This window comes from Octopus bimaculoides, chromosome 2, assembly GCF_001194135.2.
Source record: "Octopus bimaculoides isolate UCB-OBI-ISO-001 chromosome 2, ASM119413v2, whole genome shotgun sequence".
NCBI classification, from domain to species: domain Eukaryota; kingdom Metazoa; phylum Mollusca; class Cephalopoda; order Octopoda; family Octopodidae; genus Octopus; species Octopus bimaculoides.
Genome location: NC_068982.1, coordinates 12,039,956 through 12,052,777, shown reverse-complemented (window position 1 = coordinate 12,052,777; position 12,822 = coordinate 12,039,956). Strand labels below are relative to the sequence as shown.

Sequence of the window (12,822 nt, the reverse complement as noted above, 5' to 3'; positions counted from 1 at the left end):
GAGAGTACATCAGCTGAAACATTGTGGTAACAACAAACAAGGTGAGGATACCTACCCATCCATGGTAATCATCATCATTTAACGTCCGCTTTCCATGCTAGCATGGGTTGGACGATTTGACTGGGGACTGGTATGGCTATACCAGACTCCAATGTGATCTGGTAGAGTTTCTACAGTGGGATGCCCTTCCTAATGCCATCCACTCAGAGAGTGTAGTGGGTGCTTTTTACGTGCCACCAGCATGAGGGCCAGTCCAGCAGTACTGGCAACAGCTACACTCAAATGGTGTTTTTTACGTGCCACCTGCACAGGAGTCAGTCCAATGTTTTGTTCACATGCCACCGGCACAAGTGCCAGTAATGCGAAGCTGGAAACGATCATGCTCAAATGGTGCTTTTTACATGCCACCAGCACGGGAGCGAGACCGTTGCTCTGGCAGTGATCCCACTCGGATGGTGCTGTTAGCGCTCCACTGGCATGGGTGCCAGTGATCGAATTTGGTTTAGTTTCAATCTCACTTGCCCCAACAGGTCTTCGCAAGCTGAGTTTAGTGTCCAATGAGGGAAAGTTGGCATGGGTGCCAGTCATCAAATTTGGTTCAATTTCGATTTCGATTTCACTTGCCTCAACAGGTCTTCGCAAGCAGGGTTTTGTGTCCAAAGAAGGAAAGGTACGCATAAGTGGGCTGGCTACACCCCTGGTAAAGGCCACGGGTTATGATCTCACTTGTCTTGCCACGTTTTCTCACACACAGCATATTTCCAAAGGTCTTGGTCACTAGTCATTGCGTCGGTGAGGCTTTTACTCATCTCAGAAATATAGAATAGTATTGAAGTAAGCCTGTCATGCATGTGTTTGTGTGCGCACATGTGTGTGTGTGTGTGTGTTCATTTGTTCCCCACCACCACTTGACAACCAGTGTGGACTTGTTTACATGTCCATATCTTAGAGCTTTCACTGATAGAATAAGTACCAAATTTTTTTTTTTTTTTAAAGTACTGGGGTTGATTTATTTGACAAAAAACTCTTTAAAGTGGTGCTCCAGCATGGCTGCAGTCTAATGACTGAAACAAGTAAAAGATAAAAGATTACCGTGATGTCAGTCAAGAAAGAAATCAAGCAATTATTTATGTCGTTATAATCCAAATAATGACCTACACTTCAATACACAAACACCTTCAGTATATATATATTTATATTTTAGATAACTAACAGTTATCAAAGTATTAGATTTTAAAATCCTAATCTTATTATTAACCATTTATTGCAAATTTTTAGCTATATCACTTGTTCTTAGTCTAGGAATATTGATTTCTAACTTAATTATAAGGTCGCAAATTTAGTAGTAACTATATAGTCAATTATATCGACTCTAGTACATAACCAGTAGACCAGTAGTTTATTTTATTGACTGTAAAAGAATAAAAGCCACAGGTGACCTTCAAAAGGATTTTAACTTATTTTAAATATTGAAAAAAAATGTCTACTCTATAGAGAAAATATTTCCTATAAAACTTTCCTGTCTTAGCAGTAAAGTACATAAATGTAGGTGAAGATATTCCAATATAAACGTATTGCAAGTAACTTGCACATGCACGTGCTACCAGTCGAGAACTCCGCATACCGGAAGCCAGCAAGTGTATGGGGTCATCAGGAGAGAATGTGTGCTGTTTCAGGGCCTACCTCTCGACGGCATCAATGCACACCGACCCCCCGCCTCACTGATATGAGGCCCTGCTTGCTAGATCAACTGATTATTAAATAAAGCTCAATGTTCTTCAAGCTATCGCTCATCGTCTGTTTTTAACCAAATCTAGGGGCTAGCTTTTTCCACTGTAATTTGGACATCGGTCATGGTGATATTTGTTTTATGATGAGTTAGGTGTTATGATAACAACAGTTGTCTCACACTGTGTCTAACAAACCCTCTACATCTGATTTTGATTGGAAAATGCTCTGCTTTCCAGCCTGCATTTTCACATTCCTCGAGATCTACATAATGGTCAATCTTTCGTGCCTGAGCAGCATCCATGTTATCTTCATGAGGAACCATTAACTCAACTATTGGGTTGTCCGGAAAGTTCGTACCGATTTATAGTAGCTTACCTTTCGACTTATTTGCCATGAAACCACCTCAATTCTGGGAAGAGGGTATTTTCAAGTTAAAGGAAAGAGGGAGATGCATTGTGCAACAAAATGGTTCATATTTGGTTGATTAAAAATGTAATGGCAAGTATTTATTGACCTTCTTTCCTTTAAAAATCTGCATGAACTTTCTGGACAACCCAATAGATTCACAACTTTCTTTCCTTCACACCACATTAAAATGTCCAGTTTTATCGTAACTGGGATGGGAAAGAGTTATTATGACATATAATAAAATCTTCATATCAAACATCAAACAAAAAAAAAAAACTGCAGCCATCTTGTTATAAACGCCTACAAAAGTTCATGGCTTCAACTATATACTAGCTTCCATTTTTGGTGTTTACATTGTAATTTGTAGTTAGTGATATGATTCTATCAGACATCTAAATGGACCGAGATTTGACCTTCATCATCAACCTTATAAAGCAAAAAGAGTATAAACTCCAGGATGTTGTCTTGGCTATGAGGTTAAGTAATTTATTCATGAGGGCACGTGGCTTATTGCTTAAGGTAATTGGCTCATGATTGTAAAGTCATGAGTTCAATTCTTGGTGATGCGTTGTGTCCTCGAGCAAGACACTTTATTTCATGTTGCTCCAGTCCACTCAGCTGGCAAAAATAGGTTGTACTTGTATTTTAAAAGGGCCAGCTTTATCACATTCAGTGTAACAATGAATCTCCCTGAGAACTACATTGAGGGTAGACATGTCTGTGGAATGCTCAGCCACTTGCATGTTAATTTCACAAGCAGGCTGTTCCATTGAGTGGATCAACTGGAACCCTCATCGATGTAACCAGCAGAGTGCCTAAGTAAGTAATTAATTTATTCCAGTATCATGCTTTGAGTTCAAATCTTGTCAAAGTCAACATTGCTTTTTTTTCTTCCAGGGTCATTAAATAAAGTACCAATCTGAAGCAATGGATAGGTAGAAACAAGCATTTAGATCAAGTCTCCTGTCTGAAAATAACACTGCATTATGGTTCCTTCCTTCCTTTTCTCTGTTAGTCTCAGAAATCCAGAAAAAAAATCATGAGCATTTGTCCTTCCTCTTAAACATATTTTAATATGCAAATCGATACATCCCTTTTAAGGAAACCGTTTAATGAAAGAAACAAACAAAAAACTTATTCTTAAGCCGCCAAATTTTCTTTTCCTTGAAAATGTTTAACATTTTATATGAATTCTATAAACAAAGATCTGATCTTTTCAGGCACAGGAATGGCTGTTTGGTATGTAGCGTGCTTAATACTCACATGGTTCTGGGTTCAGTCCCACTGCATAGCACTTTGGGCAAGTGTCTTCTACTATAGCCTCAGGCCAACCAAAGCCTTGTGACTGGATTTGTTTGACAGAAACTGAAAGTAGCCCATTGTACACATATATATATATATGCATGTATATGTTTGTATGTCTGTATTTGTCCCCCAACCCTCACTTGACAACCAATGTTGGTGTGTTTACGTCCCCGTAACTTAGGGGTCTGGCAAAAAAGATCGATTCAAGATAAACTCTACAGACATGGATGTGCTGTGAGACGGGCTTGTCTGAGTTGTGTGCAGAGTGAGAAAACCATTCTGCACATTATTTACATTATTTACATTTGACGGATATTTGTCGTCATCTTGTTTGTTGTTAACACAATGTTTCAGCTGATATACCCTCAGGTGTCTTGGGGAAATTTTGAACCTGGATTCTCATTCCTAAGGTATTTTTCAATGTTGTTGTTATTATTATTATTATCAATATTATTATTATTCAGGTCACTGCTTGGAATTGAACTCGGAATCTTGGGGTTAGCGGCCCGCACCCTTAATCACTACGCCATATGCCCATGGGCATATGGCGTAGTGGTTAAGAGTCCCGGCATTGCTGATTTGTGGGGTTATGTTGAACAGCTGCTGTCATGTTTGGGATGGATCTGTCAGTTGGCCAAGTCTGCAGTGATGATCGCACCACCACTCTCTTTCAATCGAGCAGGCAAGGCAGTTTTCCATTGCCTGGTAGCTAATGTGACAGAGATTGTTTGGTGAACAAGGCTGAAAGACATGAATACAGATACATTCCTCTTTGGTAGAGCTCTCATTGGCTTCTTCAAGTTTCACTTGAAAAGGAAATTCAGAGTGGAGAGAGAAGTGCTGTCCTCGAGTGAGTTTACTGAAAGGTGGGTGAAAATTGCGAAAATAGCAAGAGTGGATGGTAACTCTCTAAGTGTAGACCTGTGAGTCAGAGAGAAGGAATTGGAGAGGGCACTTGCTCCTGGGGTTTCAGGGAAATCTCAGACAGTGGGGTTCCTCAATTATTCCTAGAGGTCTTCCTGTATTTGGAGGACCACATCTCTATCATCCTCCCCACCACTTATTTTTTTTAAACCTTTGTATGTTATGCATATGTCCCTTCTTTTTTAGTGTATACCGTGTATATTTACTTTCTTTCTTCCCTTTTTTTATCATTTCATTATATGTAAACCCCACACTTTATGTCTGTCTTTGTATTGTCCCCTTCATCCTTCACCCTTGTCACAACTAAACGAAATCATTATTATTATTATTTTGGTTTGGCTCAAGTTCGGTCTTATTCCTGATGGGATTTATGTGCGTAGCAGATTACTACCTGTAATCTTAGGCATCCACAAGTTTGCAACGATCTCTCAAGTGCTTAGAACCCTCCTGATAATCCTTGCTGTCCCTAAGAGACAAACTTTCTGTAGGAGCTCTACTGGGCACTCTATTCCAATCTCCTTCAGCCTTCAGCTTACTGTTCCCAACACTCCAACTATTATAGGCACGACCTTTACTGTTCTTGTGCTCTGAATTCTTCCTATTTCAAACTTTAAGGGATTGTATCTTCTTTGCTTTTATTCCTCTTTCTTTACACTCCTAGAATATCATTATTATTATTATTGTTATATGTTTGGCTTTTGCTTTGTATTTGTACAAGTTGACTCCAAGTCTCACCCAGAGACCTCAAGAGACAACAAGCTTAAAGTTCAATTTGGTGCTATGACTAGAGTGCCATATTCTTGGTTTTCGCAGAGTATTGTTCTAGAGAATGTCTGTCAAAACATAAGAAAATTAGAAGTTTGTTTTAAAAGTAATTTGATTATAAGATGATAGAGTGATCTTAAAGTAATGGTAAAAGATGGTTATTATTATTGTTATTGTTATTAATAATAATAATAATAATAATAATAATAATAATAATAATAAATGCTCTGGTGCAGTACCAGGCAGTGGCTCTGATGGCTTCTGATCTTAATTGATTGGAAGTGTTATGATGTACATTGTTTTGTCTTGGTATAAAAGATGGGCTACAGCAAATATTTTGCTCAATACCACAGATTTGCTTGTCAATTGTTTGACCTCAACCAGTTGAGCATGTCCCTTGGTGGCTGACGATATGTGCATCTCTGATCACAAGTAGTGGAGGAGCATCATAGACATGTGTTGAGAGGAATTCTTTGGGATTTGAATAATTCACCCCTGGAAACATGGGTGTTTTGTTCATCATCCTTAAAACAAACCTTATTCAGGGACATTTTGAGCAGGATGGGATATTCAACCTGAAGAAAATTCTAACTGGGCCCCACCTGCAAGGTCATACACTGTTTATCTTGATATGAGATCACCATGTTGTACACATGTGGTTGTGATGCATATGCCTGGTGTACCCTTATCAGAAGAGTAGTCATTATGGGTATCCTGGGTTTCATATATTTTGCCCCAGTGTCACTTTGATGTCATGCACTGCTGTCTCACTCAAGAATAATAGTTATTATTTCTTTATTGTCCACAAGGGGCTAAACATAGAGGGGACAAACAAGGACAGACAAACAGATTAAGTTGATTACATCAACTCCAGTGCGTAACTGGTACTTATTTAATCGACCCCGAAAGGATGAAAGGCAACGATTTGAAGTGAGAAATATGAAGGTCGTGGTCAATGAAGAGAGTAGATGTGATACTCGTAGTAATTGGTGCACTTGGAAATATTAGGACTCAACTATGAACATGGCTGAAAAAGAAGTGGGAAGGTGAACACCTACAAAAATCAGCATTGCTTGGAACTGCAAGAATTCTTCGCATGGTTCTTGAAGCATGACCGGTAAACAAGTGTCGTCTTAGTCTGCTGATTGTGGACAGCTGATACTTTCCATCATACCCAGCAATATAGGCTGTGAGTTTTCATATAATAATAATAATAATAATAATAATATATGCCAGCTTGCCAATAATAATATGTCAATGTTATATTTAATACATTTTTGCATATGTAAATAGTTTAAAATATGTAGGAGCACAGTTAAAGAAACAAAAATAGGTTTCTCGTCATGTTTTAAATTTTGTAAATTACTGTTTTCTTAATAGATTACAATTTGTTAATCCATTAATTATCTATCAATTAATCCATTAAAATATAAACATATGTAGACATCTTAGACTATTTCTATATTTGAGAAGCCAATTTTTTAGAAGAGGATTTTATTTCTCCAATGTTTTTCAAATTTATGTTTATGATTCTATACAGACTTATTAAAAAAACAAAAAAAATTTCTTTGAAAAGCTATGTTCTGCTTTTAACTCTGGTCTTCATATTTTGAGATATTTGAGAGATATTCACTTGAGTTGTAATCAGATATCTACAAGTGCAGCGTCAGCTACACAGACCTCGTTGCTGTTTTTACTTCTTTTTATTTTGTTTTGCTTGTTTTTATTATCTCATGACTAGGAGGCAAAAAGCCTACAGTTCTTTGTTAGAACAGACATATAAGATTAAATCTTAGTACTTGAAATACTTGCAGGTTCCTTTCCAAATAGAAATAGGATTTATTTCTATATGTTTCTTACACTACCAATGGATATATTTCAATCACGAGAAGGATACTTTATATAAAGCAAACATTAAATCAAAGTTGTCTTAGCTGTTCAGACATTTCATTATAGAAACTTGATTCAAGAGATATGTTAACACTCATGTTTTCTTTCATAAACAGATTTTAATCTGGGCAGAAATTAATTTCACTTCACTGTTTAAAGCAGCCTGTTTTCATAGTCAGATTATTTATTGCATTTTAGAAATTAATATGTTAATATTAAATGAGGAAGTTCAATGGAAGTTTAGACTTATGTTCCAAATAGGACTTCAGTTTTTAATATCCTTAATAAAGTGGTGAAGAAGGTGTAATGTTAGAAATTATTAAAGGGATACGGTAAATAACTTTTTTTTAAAGTTTCTTACACCAGTAGTAATCACAAAAATTATGTGGAGATCAATTAAATGAAAATACCAAACATAAAATAATTCTAATGCGATAATAAAACCATTACATAAATTCAAATGTTTTGAGTTCAAATTTTATAAAGTTCAGTTTTGATTTTTATTCTTTCTTTTTTTTTTTTAATATTTTTCAGGGATTGATAAACTAATGACCAATATTGTGTTGGGCAGTAGGGTAGCAAGTTGACAGAATCATTACTGTTTCAGAAAAATAAGCTTAGTAACATTTCTTCCAATTTTACACTCTGAGTTCAAATGCCACCAGGGTTGACTTTGCCTTTCATCCTTTTAGACTTCATAAAATAAGTACCAGTTATGTACTGAGGTGAATGCAATTGACTTGCACCCTCTCCAAAATTTCTGGCCTTGAGCCAAAATTTGAGACTGCTGCTGTGTTGGGTAGTACTTAATCTAGACGAGTTAAACCCTAAGCTGTATAAAGCTAAGAGACCCCCGTGTTAAAAAATTGCAACAGAAGATTTAACAAAAGTTGAAGTCATATATCTTTTAATTATTTTGGAACCCCTGCAGAATGTTAGACTCTAAGCAGTAAGTTATTTAGTTTTTGACTAAATCCAACTTTAAAAATTTGGTACCACATTCAAAAGATAGAAACCATTGTTATTAAGGTTCCAGTATATCTTAGGGCACACAGTGAATGTGCACCAAGATATAGAAGCGAAAATCTTAAGAAGAATAAGTGCAGGACGAAAGGCATTTAACTCAATAAAGGATGTGCTCAAAACATAACTAGACCATATCACACATACCGGACTCTTCAATAGCACCGTGCTACCTGTGTTCTTATACACAAGTGAGATGCAGGCAATTGCAAAAAGGAAAGAACAATTGACTATAATGCAAAGGGCCATGGAATGATACCTGCTAGGACTATCATTACAAGAGCATAATCAAAATGAGATAATTCAAGAATGGAGTGGATTGAATGATGCAATCGCAGAAAACTGAAGGCACAAGTTCCCTTGGGCTTAGAGACATGTTGCAAAGTTCACCGACAACAGGTGAACCTATGCAGTTGCCAAGTGGTATCCAAAAGAGTACTGTAAAGACCCATGTAATTTGTACACCTGTGTAATTTATGCAGGTGATTTTCAGGATAAAATTTGTTAAAAAAAAAGCTTCTGCTCATGTAAAGTTCACACCCAAAAGTTTTAAGAATTGCCAATATAGCCAGGAGGTAAAGGTTTTCAATTTAGTTGTATTTAGCATAGTTTCACTTACTAATGATTAGATTTTATTAAATTTTCATTAAATAAAAATAATTTCCGTTTAACAGGTATCACATTAAAAGTTATTAAATTACAAAGTGTTTGTGTTGTTTATAATACTATGGCCCAGACCATGATTACCAGCATGAACATCAGACTTCAAAAAGTAGTTAACCATTTAATGGTTTTAGCAAATTTATACAGAAAAAGTAAGCATTATACTGTCCAGCATAAATAAAAGTCAACTTTATTATATTTAAGCCCTTATTTTTTTCTGTAAAAACCTATTGTGACACCAAATGAGTCAACTTCCAGTACAAATGTTTACATTTTGTATGTCTTTTTTCAACAAAAAAATTTCTTAAAAAATTCTGGAAACAATCTACTCATGTAATTTACGCAACCCTAATGTTTATTTTTATTTTTGTGAAAATATGCGTAAATTACATGGGATTTTATGGTAGCAAAAGCTCCTTGGTTGGCCCCATAACAGTAGGAAGATGATTTAGTTAAGCAATTTGGGTAAAGTTGGAAAATCAAATAGATTTGGAAGTGCATTGTGACTAGCAGTGTATAACAGCATCTGATGTCTGGTCGATACTAGGACACTGGGATTATTAAGGTTTTTTTTTTTTTACATGTTTCAGTCATTAAACTGTGGCCATGTTAGGGTACCATCTTGGAGAATTTTCAATTGAGTGAATCAACCCCTGTACATTTTTTAAATCCTGGTACTTATTCTATCAGTCTCTTTTGCTGGACCACTAAGTTACAAGGGACATAAACACATGAATGCCAGTTGTAAAGCAGTAGTGAGGGACAAACGCAGACACAAAAACACAAACACACACACACATATATATATCTGTGTGTGTGTGTGCGTGTGTGTGTGTGTGTATACATACAATAAGACATTATAATGATAAATTAACACTGTGATATATTAAATACATTATAATACAGGTGGCTGAAGCCATTCATATATATAAGACAGGCTTCTTTCAGTTCCATTTATCAAATCCACTCACTGAGGCTACAGTAAAAGACACTTGCCCAAGGTGTCATGCAGTGAGATTGAACCTGGAAGCATATGGTTGGGAAGCAAACTTCTGATCACACAGTCACAGCATATTCAAAACAAAGTGTTGGGTAAAATAAATACTAGTCAAACAATGAGGCTTGCTATAATAGTCAACCACTTTCAGTAACCATTATGAGTTCAAATTCCACCAAGCTCGACTTTGCCTTTCATCCTTTCGGGGTTGATAAATTAAGTACCAGTTGTGTACTAGAGTCAATCTAATCAACTGGCCCCCTCCCCCAAAATTTTGGACCTTGTGCCTAGAGTAGAAAAGATTATGATAAACATCATAATGCTATTTTCATATTTATATTATAATGTCATTTTATATTTTTACATTTATATATACAGCAATCTCTTGACTATTGCAGGTGTTATATTCCAAAACCCCCTGGTGATAGGTGAAAATCCACAAAGTAGAAACAGTACTGTATTGTATATATTTTTTTTTTATTTTGATAATTTGTATATATTCATTTTATTATAAATGCAAAACAACACCACGGAGGAATCAGTGTAAGCTTAAATAATAAACTGTGATAGGTGAACCGCGATATTGCAAGGGATCACTATACTGTTAGCTTTTGTAGTAGCCCATGTTACACTTGCATTAAAAGCAGCACGTAGGATGCATGTCACAGACCCACAAAATGGGCCCATTGGGGAACAACTGTTAATGATTGGGAATTAAACATAAATATGACAAACTCAAATTCAAACCTAATCAGAAAAAGAACATTCAAGATAAATTGTAGTTCTGGGTTGTTAACAAAGAACTAGCTTATAGTGTGAGCAGGACAGAGGGAAATTAGTAAACTTGTCAGCTGTTATCATTTATCACAATGGATTTATCAGCATTTGTTTAGTAAGATAATTAATTGATTGTAAGAAAGTACAAAATAACCTTTGACCTTTAGCTAAGTTAATCTCTATTTGTTTTAGCTTCTAACTGTGCACATACTGAGAAGAAATAAATTTTCAAGTAAAATACTAGATGGTACTCAAAATTTTTATTAATTTTAATTTCATTCATCAGAGCGGTCTGTTAGCAACCTTTGACTTTAATTCAGATGCTTAGTGTCCAAGGCCACCTTGGCATCTTGTAATATGCATGTTAGCATTTATCGTTGTGCATCAGTAAATTCTTGAGGAATTGAGTTATTGAATAAATTTCAATTTCTAGTAATAACAGTTTCACTTCATTTATAAAACATTCATGCTTCATTCCTCTAAAAATATCAGGCTTCATAAATACACAGATTATTTTTCATAATTTCCATTGAATATAATGAATAAATATTTAAATTTTTATTGCCTTTCTCAACTGTATACAATCAATACAAAGTGTGCCTAAAAAGTTTTCAACAAAAGTTTCTAACATTAAAATGAGTGGCTACGACAAGCTTGGTATACAAGAGAATAGTGTAACATCAGCCACCTCAAAAAACCTTTTCCCCATGAGAACAAATTAACTTCTGTAAGCACATAAAGGTGTTTGAGTATAAATGTATTGAGACTGGGTTATCGTTTGTTTTTTATTTATTTTAGTCATTAAACTGTGACCATGCTGGGGCATGACCATGACAGGTTTAGTTGAACAAATCAACTCTAGTACTTATTTCGGTACATATTTTTTAAAAATCTGATGTTTATTCATGTTGGTCTTTTTTGCAAAGTTGCAGGAGATGTAAAACACCATATATATATATATATATATATGACAAACTTCTTTCAGTTTCTGTGTACTAAAGCCACTCAAGGTTTTGGTCAGCCTAGGGCTATTGTAGAAAATGTGGATCTGTTCAGTTTGGCACACAAATTTTAAAATTGATTTTGTATACTGGTGGAATTCCTCACCTAGAACACAGTTTACTTTGAACATTTTTGACAAAATTTCATATCTTAGAAGTTATTTCGTGTTAAAGCTGTCGTATTTGGGTAATTTTAGCCAATCAACGATGTGTACCATACTTGGGGTACATGAATAATTTGACCTTGATTTATTTTTTCTTAGTAAAAATAAATAATATTGCTTTATATATAGCTATAAAGATTCACTTCTTCAAATGGTTTTCTGAACTTCCTGTCTTTGGCGCTCTGACGTAGTAACTGAGTTTCAACTTCCTGTATTTGACGTCCCAACCACTCATTTGCATATACGCGCATGCGTACCTCATTGCAGTGATGACCGTTTCTGTTATTTGAAAAGGTACTTTCATGTGAGAAAAAATATTTCACACGGAAATAGACACCATTTCCTTGATTTTCCACCAATATATATTTCGGACTTTTTTTTGGAACAAGTCGCCTTATTAACATTTGATATTCAGTTGTGACGATTTCAGATAAAAAAAAAAGAATTTCTAAAGGTACTTTAATTTTTTGCATTCTTTCCGGCGCCTTAACTACAAATTTCTGCTCCCCGCGACTTTGGATGATCATAACTTTCAGAAAAATGGATATTTGTTAATTAAATTTTCTACGAATATGTGTTATTCTATGTACATTCTGAAAATACACATTTTTTTTGCGGTGGGGAGTGTTTTAGGAGGTGGTGGATGATTTTCGCAAAATTCACCGAAGTCTACTTCAATTCGTCTTAACTTTCGGGAAAATGGATATTTTAAAATGAAATCGTCTACAAATACACCTCGGGCTATGTACATTCGGAGCATATAGAAATTTGTGCGGAAAACAATTGAAGGTTGTTTTTGAGAACTGTTCCCCGCGAAGGAGTGCTTCTGAACAAGTCGTCCATATTTGTTACTTTTTCTTCGGTTTGTGAGTTTCTGCATCCGTAGATTTCTACAAGAGCAACAGGCAATGAAGGCAAATGAGATATGTGCGTGTGCAAAGAATTTCAAAAGGTACTTTCATGTAATATTTGTTAATTAAATTATCGACAAATATGCCCCACCTCCGTCACTTTTCAATTTTTTCCCCGAAATTTTACGGCTAGGATTCACAAACGCACGAAAACGGAGAAAATGAAACAAATATGGATGACTTGTTCAGAAACACTCCCGAGTTGGGAATAGTTCTCAGAAATAAACCCCAATTGTTTCCCCCAAACATCCTATATGTTCGGA

The 12,822-nt window shown here is 35.6% G+C and overlaps 1 long non-coding RNA gene across 3 annotated transcripts in view; it reads left to right on the top strand.

Annotated features, from left to right (window-relative positions):
- The first annotated feature begins 11,810 nt into the window (after positions 1-11,810).
- Positions 11,811-12,822, top strand: part of LOC106873609 (uncharacterized) — a 101,605-nt gene continuing 100,593 nt past the window's right edge. Inside the window, exon 1 of one of the 3 annotated variants that reach the window (XR_001409902.2) lies at positions 11,811-12,102. This is a non-coding gene — a long non-coding RNA (uncharacterized LOC106873609). The remainder of the gene's footprint in view (positions 12,103-12,822) is intronic. The other 2 variants (XR_008266477.1, XR_008266479.1) reach the window with 2 other exon arrangements.